Here is an 18304-nt window from a genome sequence, read left to right on the forward strand (position 1 = left end):
AAACACCTCTATTTTTAACTTTTCATTTCTGTCCCCCAATATTCACCAGTAGCCATCTTTCAAAACTAGCCAACTGAAGAAAGATGGAAATGCAACTTAAGAAAGTGGGTTTGAAGCAAGTCCCGACTGACAGAGACAGAATAAAGGCACCATAGAAATAAGAAAGAAGAAGGCTGAATAATGGGGGACTCGTTGACTGTGCATCCTGATTTTCCTGGCCCTGGTCAGGGAAAAACAGAGGCAGAAGGACACTGGCCATGTGTTCCACTTTGAGTTTTAGTTGCTCTGATTGGGCAAAGAGGGAGAAGAGAATCTAATTTTTCTCTTCTATAATCTTACTGTTCCTATGTAGCTCGATAATCATACAGATGGACTCTTTGGACCCACAGGATGGAAAGTCAGTGAGAAAGTCCTGAGAAACGACAGAATTTCCATATTAAATCATAGTGACTTGTAGCCAACAGTTACAGAGAAAGTCACCCAACAACTTGGACTGGATTCTGCACCAGAAAGTATTGGGTTAAGAGGCCAAAATGAGAAAATGAGACCTCAGGCTCTAATGGGTTCAAGAAAATGGACCATGGCTTCACCATCCACTGCAGCCACCAAAGGAAATAGATAGCCTTGAGAACAGATGGACTAGAGGTTTCCTAGAGAGGCCAGGAGAGATACAGCAGTACCCATGTTACCAGGGCTTGGAGTCTGGGCTAGGTCTTTTCAGGTTATTAGCCTCTTATTTAAAAAAAAATTAAATAAAAACTCACACAGACTGCAACGTATTGAGAAAACTTCATTTAAGTCAAAAAGATAGACTAGATTGGAATGCACCTCAGGAGAGCAGAAGGCCACAGGAGTGAAGATGTTCATGGTCCCCAGGTGGGCCTTTTTATGGGGAATAAAGGAAGGGAGGCTGGTAACTAAGGTTCTCTATTTTGAATGATAGATTAGATCATATACTTATTTTCCCATTGCCCGTATACCTTCCCATAATGCATCTGATTTTAATCATATGCACACTGGATTATGCATTGGCATAAGATAGCAAATGGGGATTTGCCTTAAAAGCTCGCTTGAGGATCAAGTTATCCCTTACTGTAAATGCATCCAAAACTAATTTAGACTGCACTGGCCTTTATTTTCTCCTACTTGGACACAAGCACGGTACAGCTGAATAAAATCTGTTGAAGTTATGTACTTTCTAAGGAAAGAAAACATCGATTTCATTGTTAGAGAAGAGTGTATATGTAGGCTGATACAAGTGAAGGTCCTAGGTTGCTAACACACTGCAAGAGATGCATTGTTCAGTGTGTGTGGTGTGTGTGTGTGTAGTACATGCAGGCAAGGGATCTAGGCTTCCAAGTGCATTACTATTAGCAGATAGGAGTGCATATAGTCCAGACCAAGTGAAGTCCGAGGTTAATAAAATATTCCCTATGCTCAGCTGCCTCACCTGGATCTATGTGCATGGACTGGAGATGTTCTCTCTCTCATCAGCAACGAACTCCCACCTTAAATATCATGAGACACTGAGACAGATTAGTGAAGCAGAAGAATAAGCATTCACTTGGGGCACACTGAGTCAACTAAAAATTTTTAGTGGGAAAACAAGTGATGAGATGTGAGTATCCTGACCTATGTTCTCTGGCTTTGGTTTGAAGGCAAGGCTGAAGATGGAGAGGCACTTACCAATTTCCCTTGGGAGATATGGAAGGGGCTGCTTCACAGGAGGTAGCTGGATCAACACCGAAGACATTTGAACAGATTTAGACAAAAAGAGAGTTCAGGTCTATCCCCTAGGCTCCCCTCTTCTTCCCTGTGGCACTGAAGTGAAGGTGAAGTCTCATAGTTTGTGGAAGCTAATGGTGGTGAAGAGTTGACTGTGGGAGTGAGTTACCATGGCAGGAGCTCGAGAGTCAGTTCCATAAGAGGCAAACATCACTGTGTCCAAGTTTCTTAGATCAGAACTAGTCACAGATCTGGATGCAAAGAACACTGGGAAATGCAGGCTTTGCTGAAGGTAAATGGAATGGTTAGTGAACACCTAGCAAGGCTGTGGCTGACTATCTTAGTTGTAGGAAAAGCAGTTGCTTCTTTGAAGGTGGAGACTTAGAGCTGTTCAGTTTATGAATGAGTTATGTGTGTGGATGCTGAGTCAAAGAAGTGGAATCTGCTTCTTACAGAGCCAGGGATCTTGTGTGGAACCAGCACGAGCTGAGATGGAGTCAGGTAAGCATGGAAACCCTTCAGGTCCTACAGATTCAGCAAATGTAGACATAAGCAAAGATGCCCACTAGAGATACTTTTTTATCTGAAAGGACAATGTCAAATAATTGAACATGCAGGTATATGTACAAATATCAATATAGTCATATACGAAAATATGGGAGTGAGGTCTATTACTTTATATAGCTAATGCATATTAATAACTATAATTAAAAATAAAATAAAGGAGAACACTGAAGGCCAAATTAATAGAATGCTCATCATCAAGGATGTTTTTCATTTACCTCTTGGAGTGGAGATATGTCAAGTCCCTGGGGAGGTTAAATTTGTTATTATTGATAAGAAATCTATGCTTTACCTGGTCAATCATGAAATGAATTAGATAATTTGTTTAGGTGAGCTGAAAATCCATAAGAACTAAGTCTTGGGACTCCTCTCGATGTGCCTGTCATCCACATCCATTGAGCTGTTCTTGTCTGAAGTTCTGATATGATGACTTCAGGAGAGAGAGCACCTTTATATCTGTGCTTTGTTGAGAGACATAAATTGCATTCTATTTGAAGGTCGGAGGGCTATATGTCTTCTAATTTCATGAATCTATATTTGGCAATAGCTTGCCTTTAAAAGAAAAAAGAGTGCTGATCAATATTAATTTAGCTGAAAAACCTGCATGGAAATAACACACAGGTAGATAGTGTGCACTGGCTGAATGGGACATTAGGGCCTTGTGGTGACTAGAAACTGAAGGCCACATGTCCAACAGGGACATTTGAACATTTTTTTTTTAAATAGTGATGAGAGATAATTCAGTTGGGAAAGAGCTTACCATGCAAATGTGAAGATCTGGGTTAGATTCCCCCCTTCACATAAAAAGTCAAGTGTGGCTTGTAAATTCAGAACAGGGGAGGCAGACAGTCGGATCCCATTATCCACTAACCAGTCAGCCTGGACTAACTGTCAAGCTGCAGAGTCCAGGGACCAGTCTCAAAAAACAAGGTAGACAACCACTGGAGAATGACACAAGAGATCGACTTCTAAATTCTACACATGTGCACACACGTGCAAAGATACACAACACACACACACACACACACACACACACACACACACACACACACACACACACATACAGAGGAGGGAGGGAATGAGGGAGGAAGGGAAGGAAGGAAAAAGGAAGGGAGGGCAGGAGCCAGGAAGGCAGGCATTATACTCAGCAAACAAAAATGCCAGGAAGCAGGCTTCCAGTTTGTAGTCTCACTTTAACAGCTGATCCTTTGAAATGTTAAATGTACATTACGTAGAAATAATTTTTAAAAATATTTGCTGTTGGAGAATGACTTCTTTCCCATTTTCCTTTCATGAGCCACTCTGAAGTTCCAAGGGGGCTCAGCAGACACCGGTACCTCAGATTACCTTAGAAAAGAATCAGTTAATTATTCAAAATTTTGCCAAAAGAGAGGTGAATTCACAGTTGGGCATTCCAGCCCAACATTTTTCTTCACCAGGAGATATAGGCAATGAGATTTTTTCCCACAGGTATAAATTAAAGTATTCCTCACTGATCCCTGAATTTAGTAAAAAGCAGATGGAGAATTGCCAAGAAGAACATTAGAATTGTATATAAAAAGTTCTCAAGATAAAATGGCCCCTTGGCAAATGTCACCACTCTGTCTCCCAGGGAGTTTTGAGCAATGTGGCCTGGCCTGTCAGGGTTCTGGTTTCAGACCTCTCAGAGAGGGACACAGTGATACTTTGGGCTCAGTGCTCCTTATCTTTGGAGAAAGTCAGGTGTCTGGGGAGTATGGCGGTGGCTTCTAGGGTATATTTACAGAGTCCCAAGTCCAAGTATAGGATGTGTAAGAGGATCTGTGCAGATGTTAGACTGAGAAGATGTGGGCTGTACTAGTTACAAGCTGCTGTCTCCCACCCTTCCATACTCAGCTGTGTGGATGGGACCTGGCATCAGAACTACCCCACTGACTGCTCTCTGGTACTCTTCATCAGTGGAGCATGAGCAGAAAACATAGAACTGGAGTAGAAGGGTCTGCTCTTTCTTGTTTGCTTCTTGCTCTAGCCTTGCATCTCCATGCTGGCAGAACTGTTTGTTCCTATATAGCAACAGCTGGGTGTATTTTGCAGTTTCCCCAACAGTTATACAACCACCCCAGGCAGCACCCCCAGCCAGTCAGTGGTCCCTTCAGAGTCCATCAGAGTCCAGAACCAGGGTGACCCGCTCTGATCTCAGAGGCACCAACACTGATTTCCAATGCCTGCCCCCCAGTACTACAGTAGGGATCCCTTCCTTAGTCCTTTATGTTTCTGTCATCCCAGCCTCTTTTCCATGTTCCTATGGTCCTAATGGCATTGTCTCTGCTTCCTGTTGCTCTGCTTCATGACAAGACACTTTGGTGTCCTGTTTCGGTCCCGTTGCATCTTCAGTGTGTGATTAATCATTCTTTATAGTTCGTTATCTTTGTGAAGGGAACTAGTTTGTGTTTTGTCTCCTGACTGAATAATGACAGATACGATGAGCATTCAGAGGGACAGGGGAGAGTACAGTTACAGAATTGCCTCCCCTGTGTTTGTGCTTAGAGACATCCAACTCAGGTGCGTGTCCATCCTTTGGGCATTCTGATGGGTGTTTGCCATCTGCTACCACTTAAGGGGCCCACTCATTTCTCCATAATGAGAATGGACTTTAGTCTTATGGACATTTGGTTACAGTCACAAGACCCCCCCAAAAAAAATTCTTCTATTAATCCCAGTGTAAGGCCCATCTTCACAGATAATAAATTCCATCTAATGTAAATCTCTTTTTAGTAGTTTAGTTTGTGAGAACTTCCCAGATAAAACAGCAACTCTGCCCGAGGAAGTATGAGCTTCTGCCTGCAACCCATGGACAATTACAGTGGGAGAAAGTAGACTGATCTCTGGACACTGGCTCATCCTTTTTAACATGAAGTGATAGACAGGCTATCCAGGATATGTTTGTTTCCCTGGAGCACTTAATTTTCATTTCTTCCCTTAGTGTGAGATACAAAGAGGCTGTATTGGTACTTTCTTCCTTGATGTGACAGAATGCCTGGTAAAAGCAACTTGAGAAAGAAAGGGTTATTTTGTCTCACAGTTCAGGGGAGACAGTCTAATGTGGTGATATTTTATTTGTGCAACCCAATAAAGTTTATCTGAGAATCAGAGAAAAAGCCAGCCACTATATTAAACATAGAAGTCAGGCAATGGTAGCACACACCTTTAATCCTATCACTCGGGAGGCAGGGATCTCTATGCCACACTGAGAACAGAGCCAGGTGTGATGGCACATGCCTTAAATTCTAATACTAGTTAACCATGGAGGTCTGGAGCTCTGTACAGACAGACAGTAAGTGACACAGCTGGGCAGGAAGAGGAAGTGATGCAGCTGGACAGGAGAGCAAATGAGATAGCAGAACAGAAAGGCATATAGGTGTGGGTATACAGGAAGTAGGTCTCTTTGGAGACGGTCAGTGAAGTGAGGTTGGCTTGTGGCTTTCCTATTCCTCTGATCTCTCAGGTTTTTACCCCTATATCTGGCTCTGGGTTTTTATTTAATAAGACCATTTAGCAATTCGTCTACAGTCTAACATGATGGGGAGATAACTGGCAGCTGCAGGAGGTGGTTGGTTACATTGTATCCATAGTCAGGAAGCAGAGAATAATGAATGTGTGTGCTCAGCATCTTCTATTTATTTAATCTGGGACCACAACCCACGGAGCAGTACCACATTTAGGATGAGTCTTCTCACCTCAGTGATCTAATCTAGATAACCTCTCACATTCATGCCCAGAGATTTGTCTCCAAAGTGGTGCTAGCTACTCAAATTAACAATCAATTTAAATCATCACACATATTCACGCCCCCTGGCAAATCCTCCTTGCCTACCCAGAGGAAGCCATACACAATTCTGTAAGTACAAACAATAATATGAGTCAGATTAATCCATACTGGGGTCACGCATTTCATTTAAGCAATAGGACTTACAGGCAAAGCTTGCTAGAACATACCAAACTAGCCATGGTGGTACTTATCTGTATTCCTGGCACAAGGAAGGCTCACAGAGGAGGATTATGAGTTCAAAATCAGTTTAGGCTACTTAGCAAGACTTTGTATCAAAACGAAAACAAAAACAAAACAAAATATCAGCAGAAAATGTAAGGCAATTTTATACTCATGAAAGAATATGTGACAGCCCACTTCTAATGTCCACACTCAAATTAACAGTAATACTACCCAAGAATAGGACTTATTTTTACTAATTTATATACTAATACTAATTTACATCAAGTTTCACTTGTAAGTAAAATCAAGAGTGTTTCATGTAAGTTGTAGTGTGCCTGAGAACTTTGCATCACCTTTTTGGGGTTCCTTGGGAAAGAAAGGTGGTGCTCTCAAGTCTAGCTATAATTTAAGCAAGTTGGCTTAAGATAAAGGCAGAATTCTTTGAGAGAATCACACCATAATTAATTTCAATAATCCTAATGGGTGTTTGTCTGTAGTAAACAATATCTCCCTAAAATTCAGGTTCACTCAGAACCTCAAAACATGACCTTATTTGGAATTGGGGCTTGCAGAAGTTATGAATCACAATGAGGTCACATTGGCTAGGCTGAGTCCTGATCTGGTGATGCAGCAATTTCAAAGATGTCCTTTGTCCCTGCTTTGTTTTCTGTCCCCCCTCCCCCCCAGGGGACTGTATCAAAGGCTTGCTAGATGAGCACTCTACCACTGAGTTAAATCCCCAAGCCTTGATGTCATCATAAGAAGCAGAAACAAACACAGAGAGAGGAAAGAGCAGCTTGTAATAATGGGGACAAAGAATCGGGTGAGGATCACACTATCCAAGGGATTCTCTTTGCAGTTTATAATACTTTATTAAGAATTTTATAGATAACTGAAAGAGTTTGAAAGTTCTCCACACAAACAAGCCATAAATGTCCAAGCAGATGGAAATGCGGTCACCTGGTATGATCTACACATTGTGCACATGTCAAATTATCACCCTACCCCTTACACATGTGTGAATAAACATAAAAACTTTCGATAAGACAGAGTGTATATAACACTCTTACACTGAAGACTACAAATACAGGTGTTAGAAGTCAAACACCTGTATTTAAAAGTTTAAAAGTTCGATAAAGTGGAAACACAAACTCTACCTAAACTTACCTCTTGAGTAACAAAACACATGAATGCAGTGAGCCCAGTTCCTTCTCATTGTTTTGATGTTGGGTCGGGTTAACAGGAGGCAACCTGTGTTCATCCCCTATAAAAGCCGTGTTCCCTGACCCACCTTCCTCCTTCCCTCACCTCTCTCCCTGTCTCCCTCTGTCCTCTTTTCTCCCTGATCGGTCTTTCCAGAGCTTGACAATTTTGTCAATTTTTTTTTTTAATTTTTTTAAAACACGTACTTCTGGCCCAAATGATTGTCTTGACTATGTCTCTGCTTAAAAATTTATGCATTTTCATTCTTTCATAGTTATTTCTATCTCATTTAATAGTACCTTCTTTTAACGAGCTTTTAAAATTGGCCTTTTTGTTCATTTCTTTTCAACATGGTTACTTAAATAAGTGTTTAAAATAAAGTGTTAAAGTTACTTAAATAAGTGTTGGTATCTCTGTTATCTTGTTGTATGTCAGTCAAGGTTGTCTCCTTCAAATCTTCTCATCAGTGCTTTGTAACTTAGTGTAATAATTATAGGAAAAGGTATAGTAAAATTGGACAGTTTGGGAATGGATAATAGTTAAAACAGTAAATTTGAGGTTGTGGCATGTTTTAGATTATTACATTTCAGTCTAAAACTTTTTTTTCTGAGAGCAATATAATATATCTAAATGTGACTCTGAGGCTATCATAAACAAGGAATTTCATTAGAATACTAATTAAAAAAATGAGAAGCAGAAAGATTCTAAACATTTATAAAATCAATAAACGGTAGGAATTAAGGCACACCTTCCACTAAGAACTTTTTTTTTTGCCTTTATCTGCTACAGACACCAGATAAAGGCAAAAAAGAAAATTATAGGCCAATATCCCTGATGAACATAAATGCAGTTTCTCAACTGACTATTTGCAAATCAAATTTAACACGCCATCAAAAATACCATTCACCACGATCAAATTGGCTTCATTTCAGAAATCATACAATCATTATAATAAATGCAGAAAAGGCTTTTGACAAAAATCCAATGTCACTTTGTAATAAAAGCTTTAAAGAAAACAGAATTGGAAAAAATAAAGCTCAAATAACAAAGACCATATACAACAAACCTCCAGTCAACATTATACCAAATTAGGGAAAATCTCAATGCTTTTCCAACTTAAGAATAAGACAAGGGTACCCATGCTCTTCACCTTTATTCAAAGTAGTCCTTGAAGACTTACAACAATAAAACAAGAGAAAGAATAAATAAAAAGGATACAAAAAAGAGAGGAAGATGTCAAAGTATCCCTCCTTGTAAATGATATGACCTTGTACCTAAGAAACTCTAACGTTCTACCACAGGACTCTTAGAACTGACATACATTTCCAGAAATTTGACAGGATACAATAATCAACATAAAGAGACCACCCAGTAGCCTTGCTAGATAGCAGGCAGTAACAAACATATTAAAAAGAAATCAAGAAAAAAATGTCATTCATAATATCCTCAAAAACACCTTACAATAAACCCAATAAAGGAAAGAAAATACCTCTGTTATTAAATATATAACATAATATATAAATAGAGTATAAATATATTATTAATAGAAATAAATATATTATTCAATATATGTTAAATATATTAAAAATATTGAAGAAATTGAAAAAGGCAGTTGGAATTGGAAAGACATTCCAATGAGTCAAGAGTCAGCAGAATCAATAATATGAAAATGGCTGCATCACCAAAAGCAATCTACAGAGTCAGTGCAATTATCCCCACGCAAATTCATGATATTCTTCACAGAAATAGAGAAAACAACTCTAAAATTCACATGGAAGCACAAAAGTACCAAGGTATTCAAAACCAAAGCAAAAAAAACAAAGCAGGAGGTATCACCACTTCTGCTTTCAAATCATACACCAGAGCCAGAGTAATGACAATAGAAATACAGAACAATAGTATAAAGGACATGTATACAAGCCCACATGGCTACATCTGCTTGGCTAGTGACTAAGATTCCAAAAATACACATTGGAGAAAGACAGCCCCTTCAGTAAACAATAGTAGGGAAATAGTACTTGGTTATCCACAAATAGAACAATGAAACTAGATCTACATCTCTCACCGCGTACAAAAATCAACTCCAAACAATCAAAATCCTTCCGGTAAAACCTGAAACTCTGTTACTGTTGGGAAAACATTTCAAAACATAGCCACAGGTAAGGAGTTTCAAAAAAGGATTCTGGAAACAATCCCCACAACTGAGAAATTAGATGGCATTAAAGCAAAAACATTTCTGTACAGCAAAGGAAACCACTGAATGCAGAGAAAAACTATGCAGTGGGAGAGAGCCTGTGCTAACTGTATACCTGACAGAGGGTTGATATTCTCTAGAATGCACCAGAAACTCACAACACTACAAAGCAATGAATCAAATACCTCCAACAAGAATGAGGCTGATAAAATGAGCAGACAGTGTTCAAAAGTATGGTAATAATGTCCAATAAACATATGAAAAAAATCCAACATCAACAGCCAACGAATAAATGCAAATTCCATCTCAGTCTGAATCACAGCCATTATGAAAACCAGTCAGAACAAAGGCTGACAAGGAAGGGTTCAGGGAGGAGGGAGGGAGCCCTTTAAGTGATGATGAGGATGCAAATTCGTTTACCCTCTATGAAGTCATTGCAGTGATTTCCTGAAACCTAAAACCTTATTTACTATGTCACCCAGATATATTCCTGGTCACTTACCCAGAGGACTCTAAGTGAGCATATCACAACAGCACTGGAACTTTGATATATATTGTAGCATCGTTCTTTTTTTTTTTTTTTTTTTTTTTTTGGTTTTTCGAGACAGGGTTTCTCTGTGTAGCTTTGCGCCTTTCCTGGAACTCACTTGGTAGTCCAGGCTGGCCTCGAACTCACAAAGATCCGCCTGCCTCTGCCTCCCGAGTGCTGGGATTAAAGGCGTGCGCCACCACCGCCCGGCCTGTAGCATCGTTCTTGACAGCTAAGTTATAGAATCAGCCCAGATGTCTTTCAAGAATGAAATGGATAAAAATGTAGTATATTGTAGCAGGAATCTTAGAGAGTCTTATTAATAAATTCAAACCTGAGGCCAGTTATTGGGGTCAATGCTGGTAGATCAGAGAGACAGAACAAGCCACAGCTATCTCACCTCACCAATTCCTCTGCTGGTCTTGTTTCCTCAGACTGGATGCTTCTGTGTCCTCATCCCAATGGCTCTCAGCTGAACTGCTGCTAGAAGCCTGAAAGCTTAACCAGCCAAATGCTTAACCAGCCAAATGCCTCTAGTTTCTGGTCCTCACACCTTATATACATACCTTTCTGCTTTCTACCACAACTCCCAGGGATTAAAGGCTTACTTTCTGGGATTAAAGGCGTGATAAGTCACCATGCCTGTCTGTATCCTTGAACACATGGATTTCTGCCTCTGGAATGCTAGGATTAAAGGTGTGTGCTACCACTGCCTATCCTTTATGTTTAATATTGTGTCTTTTTTGTTCTCTGACCCCAGATAAGTTTATTAGCATGCACAATATTTGGGGGAATACAATACCACAGTATATAATGGAATTTCTTATCCATTAAAAAAGAATGAAATTAAGTTGTTTGGAGGAAAACGCATGCAACTAAGAATTATTATGATAAGCAAATAAAGGCAGAACAAAACTGACAAACTGCATATTTTCTCTCATTTGTAAATCCTATATTTTATACACATATGCAAAGTTTGATGTATCTATGACATGAAAAAAATGTGTAGGACCCCAGGGAGAGGAGGGGTACTCGTGGAATGAGAAAGGAAAGGAAAATAGAGGTGAATAATATGGCTAAAGCATGTCATGTGCTTGTATGAACAGATCCTTGTGAAACCTAGCAATATATACCATAGATACTAGCAATAAAAATATTTATGTTCTCAGTATATAATAATGTAACTATATCAATAATCAGGACATGTGAATACACTAAATTTACTAAATTAATTAAGTTGGCTTAAAAAACTTAACCCAAATATGCACTGTCTACCAGAAAACATATTTAAATATGAAGGCTCATATAGTCTAAAAGTAAAGGGATGGAAAAAGATAATTCATATTAACATAAGCAAGGAAACAAAGGTAACTGTTAATCTCAAACATATTTTTCTTTAGGGCAAAAAAATTATTAGATATTGTAAAGACATTTCAAAATGATAAGTGGGTAAATTCTCTAAGAATTAAGTTTTTATTTACCTAAAAAAAAAGCATCAGTCGGGATATAGTATATGAGAGAAGAATAAATTAAAACATAAGGTAAAACTTTTAGAACTAAAAGGGAAATAGAGAAAATCACAGAGTACACAGAAACCAGACAGGATATGACTGATCTTAGTAGGGTCATCAGTCAACCCGATATTTATAGAATATTCCATCAAATAATAGCAGAATATACATTTTTCCCTCTGGCTCATATGACATTTTTACCACACTGACCATAAAACATTTCTTAGTAAATGAAAAGGAATAGAAATCACATAAAATATGCTTAGGAATCAAGTTAGAAATCAATTACAGAAAGATTTCTATAAAGCTGTAAAAAATTTCAGAACATAAATTAAGATTACTTTAAAATGATATTACATTTCTTGGTAATTTCTGAGCCCCTGGTTCATATATTTGTTTAATTTAATTGGGGCTTTTGTCTGCTTGCCTGAGGAGTTGTGTGTGTGTGTGTGTGTGTGTGTGTGTGTGTGTGTGTGTGTGTGTACAAGAACAGGGGATCAACTCTAAAGCCTTGTGCATGATCCATAAGTACCCTACCACTGAGCTAAAGCCTCAGTCCAAGCTGATTTAACATAAAGTGTTGGCACAAAATTTCAGGGTCCATTAAATTTCAGCTTTGGCCTCAGTGTTGTATTCTGACCTATTATTTGGCTTTGCTGGATCTCAGTCTTTGGAAATGAAGTCTGTTCCCTGTCTTATCACTCTGTTTTACAAAGTCCAGTAACCAGTTTACCACAAACATATGATTACATAAATAACCCTTATATCTCATTGGAAACAATGGTGCTGCTTGAATCTTAAATAGTCTTATTAATAAAAAAAAAACAACAACAAACAAACCCGGAGCCAGATATTGAGGTGAAAACTGAAAGATCAGAGAAGCAGAGCAAGCCATAGCTAACCTTGCCTCACCAACTCCTCAGCTGATCCTGTTTCCACAAATTCTCAGACTGAAAGCCTCTAAGTCCTCACCTAAAAGGGTCTCAGCTGAATTGCCTTTTTCCTATCTCCTCACATCTTATATACCTTTCTCTGCCCAGCCATGTTACTTCCTGGAATTAAAGGTGTGTGTGCTTCCCAGTACTGGGATGAAAGTTGTGTGCTACCACTGCCTGGCTCTGTTTCCAGTGTGGCCTTAAACTCAAAGAAACTCAGACAGATCTCTGCCTCTGGAGTGATAGGATTAAGGGTGTGTGCCACCACTGCCTGACCTCTATGTCTAATCTAGTAGCTGGCTCTGTCCTCTGATCCTCAGGCAAGTTTATTAGGGTACACAATATATCACCACACAATGGCACCAATTAAAGGAAAGCATGCTGTTTAGATTTCTTCTTATTATCTGAATTTCTATTTCCAAATACAGATACATGTGCTAGTGATAACTTAGGGTAAAAAGTATGTACATGATGAAATTCCATTAAAGTACAGATGCATATTAATTATTATGAGAGTAAGATGTTGCAGTTAATTATTATGATTTTTAATATTTTTATTAGTGTATATTAATCACACACAATAATGGGTTTTGTGCTATTTTCATGGGTGTTTATAATGTATTTGGGTCATAGTCTCATCCCTCTATTAGTCCTCTTTTGCCTCTTTCCCACTCTTGCAAATAACCTTGTTTGTCAAGAAGCTCCATTTCTACTTTTGTGTGAGCCATTTTTTGTGGGACCCATTGACAGGAGCTTGAGCCTTTTACCAGTAGCTACACCACTGAAGAAAATGTCTCCCTCGTCCTACCTGTTAACTGGTTATAAATCCTCAGGGCAGAGTAATTATGATTTTTCAAATAGGATGCTAGGCCAAGGAAGCAGGTAGGCTAACTGCATATCTTCACCTCTCATTAGCACGCCAGATTCTAGGTCCATCTTCCAGTTTTGTGTTCAAAAATGAATAAAGCAGAGGGCAATGGAGGGACATCACTAGCTAGAAGGAGTAGAGCTATAGTCAGCATTCTTTTGGGGGTTGGTGGGGGAGAGGTGCTTCTTTCAGCTTAAAGTTTATAGTCCATTACTTAGGGACACCAAGAAGGTGTCTGGAAGTCAAGCAGGAATCTTGAGGCGGGAACTGAAGCAGGAGACCATGGTGGAATACTGCTTACTGGCCTGCTTACATCATTTGCTTAGTTTTCCTTTCCTTCCTTCTTTCCTTTCTTTCTTTCTTCCCTTCTTTCCTTCCTTCCTTCCTTTCTTTTTAATTAATTTGTTCTCTCATTATTACACCCCAACCACAGTTTCCCCTCCTTCCTCTTCTCCCAGTCCCTCCTTCCCATCCCCACTCCCCATCCACTCCTCCTCCTCTGTTTCCCTTCAGAAAAGGGCAGGCCTCCCAGAGATATCAACCAAACATGGCATATCAAGTTGCAATAAGATTAGGCACCTCCCAGAAGAAGGAAGGGAAGGATTGGAGGAGCCCGAAGGGTTAAAGACACCACAAAACCACCACAGAATCGACAAACCTGGATTCATAGGGGCTCACTGTGTCTGAACTGACAACCAGGGAGCCTGCGTGGGTCTGATCATATATGCTATGGTTGTGTAGCTCATTGTTTTGTGGGACTCCTAACAGAGGGAGCAGGGGCTATTTCTGACTTTGGGGACCCTTTTCCTCCTACTGGTTGCCTGATCCAGCCTTAATATAGTCAGCATTCTTCAGCCACCATCAGACTACAAGATACACGAGCAGCTCAAGGAGGGCCTTGTCAGACACTGATAACAGACATTCACGTCAGCAGCAGTGACATGCTTAAAAGGCTGCTCCGAAAGAAACAAAACGCAAGCCAAAACCCTTCCTGCTTCACCTCTGGGTTTTGCCGCATGTTAATGGATCCAATCAATAAGAGCCATGGTTACTTTCAGAGAAAATTGGTGGAAGTTGCTAGAAAAGGGATCAAATGATTTATCTTAAAATGTAAGTTTCTTTAGTAGCTCAAGAGAAGCATTGAAGTAGAAGAGGCCAGTGGAAATCCAGAGATCACTTTGTGCTGTGGGAAGCTGGTTGCGTCTCCCCTACTGTTTCCATAGTCATGATGGAAAAAGACTTTTTTTCTAGTATTTTTGCAATACAGATATTTCGTGTAGAACCAACTCTGACAATTTCTCCATCTTTGCCTCTATCTGCATAAATATCACCATGTTACCTGTCTCGGAAAATATTTATTCTCTTTACAGCAGAGAAAGTTTTAAGTTTGTTAGATTGTTTTGATAACTGGGTTAAATAAATAAATAATATAACATAATTATATAATATAAATTATTTATATCACGTATATAATTATATAAATGTCTTTACAATACTGAATAATTTTCATTGCCCTAAAGAAAAATGTTTGAAATTAACGATTACCTTTATTTCCTTGATTGTGTTAATGTTAATTGTCTTTTTCTATCCCTTTACTTTTAGCCTACATGAGTCTTTATATTTAAATATGGTTTCTAAAAATAAATAAATCAATTAACTAACCTGGTGGTGCTGTCACATGCATTACCAAGTCCAGCCAGGTGTTTGTACTTTTCAGTTAACAGAAGAAATCTGTTTACTATCACTATGTGCAGTATAATGAATATAAGAAACTGGCAGCTGATAGCCCATCACCATTCCAACAAGCTTTTAAAAAGGTGGTATCAAAATTCTAACCAACAACAATTATACTGATGACTGAATTTTTTGGGTCAGTGTTTCTGATTTATTTGTCTGTGACAAAAGTTTGTTTAAAATTCTGTGATCTTTGTTTGCCTTGATTGAAAGACTGACTTAGCATCTAGTCTGTTGAATTTGGCCACATGTAATGTTTGATGTTCTCCCTCCAATACACCTTGAAAGGATGAGAAAATAAGTGAAGAGATAAAATAAACCCTGACTATCATCATGTTCAATATCAATATCATTGGGGGTTTGGTTTTAGCTGGAACAGAAGGAATCATTTCAAAACAAAAATATAAAAACAACACATGACAGACAAAACTGCTTAAGCAGAAAACTGCCCCAGAAGCACCCCTAACCACTGAAAGTTAGCATTCACCTATGCCCATCCAACTAAGTTCTCAGTCTGCTTAGGTCCTGGGTGACTGACTCGTGTGTGAACTCCTAAGAGTCGGATGTGCATCCAGTGCAATTCATTTGCTAAGTGAAACTGCAGACATAGTAAAGTATGCATGCCTGTAAGAGGTTAAGGGAAGCAGTAGTAGGGCGTGGGTGGGGTATTCACAAGACTTGGAAAATGAAGACCTGGCAGACTGTGTCAAGCTCACAGCCAGGAATGAGAAAACAGCCAGGCAGACGGCAGGAGGCACACCTTGATAAAGAATGGTCTCAGTCTCATGGGAAGGAAAAAGGCTCTCAAAGAACTGATGAAGCTGTGATATATTGTGATATATTTATTAAAATCTCTTCTTATTATGATTATAAACATTGTATAAATATAATTATTAATAATGTAGACTATGTATTCAATATTTATCATGTGGCAGACACTACCTTAAGTATTTTTTTAAGCATTAATCTAACTTTGCTCACAACTCTTTGAAGTAAGGGCTCTAACTGTTCTCATTTCATACATGAGTGAACTAAGTTGAAGAAAGGCTTAAGCCACTCTCCCAAAGTCACACAGCTAGTGAGTGATTAAACTGGTCAATTAAGGATATTATAGCAGAATTCTATTGAAAAATGTACAACTAAGCAATCAACATGTTCATTATCTATTTTAAAACCATGTGTTGTTATAATTAACTGAAATGTTTTAATACTTTTATACCATTTGTGTGTGTGTGTGTGATGTATAGTTTTAGTGCAAGTGTGTGTGTGTGTGTGTGTGTGTGTGTGTGTGTACGAGCACGCACATGTGTGGGTGCACATGTAGATGGCTAAATGTCTATATCAGGTGTCCTTTATCATTCTCCACCTTATTTTTTGAGATGAGATCTTCAGTGAACCCAGGGCTCATGGATTCAGGTAAACTGTTAGGCCAGTGAGCTCCAGGGATTCATCTGTCTCTTCCTGCCCAGCTAGGATTGCAGGTGCATGCCACTTCACCTGACTTTTTATGAGGGTTCTGGTAGTATGAACTCAAGTCCCCATGTGCCAGGCTCAGTTAGAAACATTTCATATATCTTATTTAATTTTTACAATTCCATCAGTAGGTAATATTATCTCATTATTCAGATATGGAAACTGTTGGCTCCTGAATGTCAAAGATTTGCTCAGAGTTATACTACTAGATATGTAGTGGAGTTGTGGTCAGGCAGTGTCTTAGCAGTATTTCTGTTGCTATGAAGAGACACCATGACCATGGCAACTCATATAAAGAAGACATTTAATTGGGGCTGGCTTACAGTTGTAGAGGTTTAGTCCATTACCATCATGGCAGAACATGGTGGCATATAAGCAGACATGGTGCTTAAGAAGGAGCTGAGAATGGAGAAGGAGCTATATCTCGACTTGCAGGCAATGGTCTGAGATATTGGGCATGACTTGAGCATATATGAGACCTCAAAGCCCATCCTCATAGTGACACACTTTTTCCAAAAAGGCCATACAAACTCAAACAAAGCTATACCTCCTAATAGTGCCACTCCTCATGAGCTTATGGGGGTCAATTACATTCAGACTACCACATACCACTCCCTGGTCCCCATCAGCTTGTAACAATATCATAATGCAAAATGCATTTAGTCCAACTTCAAAAGTCCCCATAGTCTATCACAGTCTCAACAGTGTTTTAAAGTCCAAAGTTCAAAGTCTTTTCTGAGATTCATGCAATCTCTTAACTGTAATCCCTTATAAAACAAACAAACAAAACAAAACAAAAACAAAATCGCAATCTTCCAACATAAAATGGCACAGGATATACATTACTGTACCAAAACATAGGGAAGGGAGAATATTAAGGAAACACTGGACCAAAACAAGACTGTGTCAAAATGCTCTTCAGATCTCTAGCTCTTTTCATCTTTGTTGACTACAAGATACTTCTTTCTCTTGGGCTGGATCCACTCTTTGTTATCAGCTTCTTGAGCCGGTATCCCATGGCTCTGGCATCTCCAACATCTCAGGGCCCCCTAAGGCAATCCAGGCTTCACCTTCACAGGTTCACACAATGGCCTCTCTAGACCTCTATTCAGGGACACATGCCTGGCCTCAGCAGCTTTCCTACAGAGGCAAATTCCATAACCTCTTTTTTCTATCCTTAACTCTAAAGCCATGACCACATGGCCGAAGCTGCCAAGTTCTGTTTACTAGGGCTGGAACATGGCCCCCTTGTTCAATTACATTTTCATCAGCTTTCTGTTTTTGATGGTTTCCTTCTATTGTTTTAATATTATTTTAAGGTGTGTTTTTGTTTATGTTGCATTTGTTTAACTCTGTGAAGCTGTGTTACTGTGCCTGTCTAAAACACCTGACTGGTCTAATAAAGAACTGAACAACCAATAGCAAGGCAGGAGAAAGGATAGGCAGGGCTGGTAGGCAGAGAGAATTTGTAGAAGGAGAAAACTAGGAGAAAAGAAGAAGCAGCCAGAGAAAGAAGAGGACTCTAGGGGCCAGCCACCCAGCTACACAGCCAGTCAAGGAGTAAGAAACAAAGGTATATAGGAAGAGAAAAGGGGAAA

The 18304-nt window shown here is 39.2% G+C and overlaps 1 long non-coding RNA gene across 1 annotated transcript; it reads right to left on the reverse strand.

Moving 5' to 3' along the window:
- Window positions 1-755: 755 nt before the first annotated feature.
- LOC131908589 (uncharacterized) lies at window positions 756-3631 on the reverse strand. The gene is made up of 4 exons (XR_009378630.1): window positions 3482-3631; window positions 2582-2841; window positions 1687-2308; window positions 756-882 (listed from the first exon to the last, which is right to left on the reverse strand). It is a non-coding gene; the product is annotated as an uncharacterized LOC131908589 (long non-coding RNA).
- Window positions 3632-18304: the final 14673 nt, after the last annotated feature.

This window comes from Peromyscus eremicus, chromosome 4 (genome assembly GCF_949786415.1).
Source record: "Peromyscus eremicus chromosome 4, PerEre_H2_v1, whole genome shotgun sequence".
Lineage (NCBI taxonomy): Eukaryota > Metazoa > Chordata > Mammalia > Rodentia > Cricetidae > Peromyscus > Peromyscus eremicus.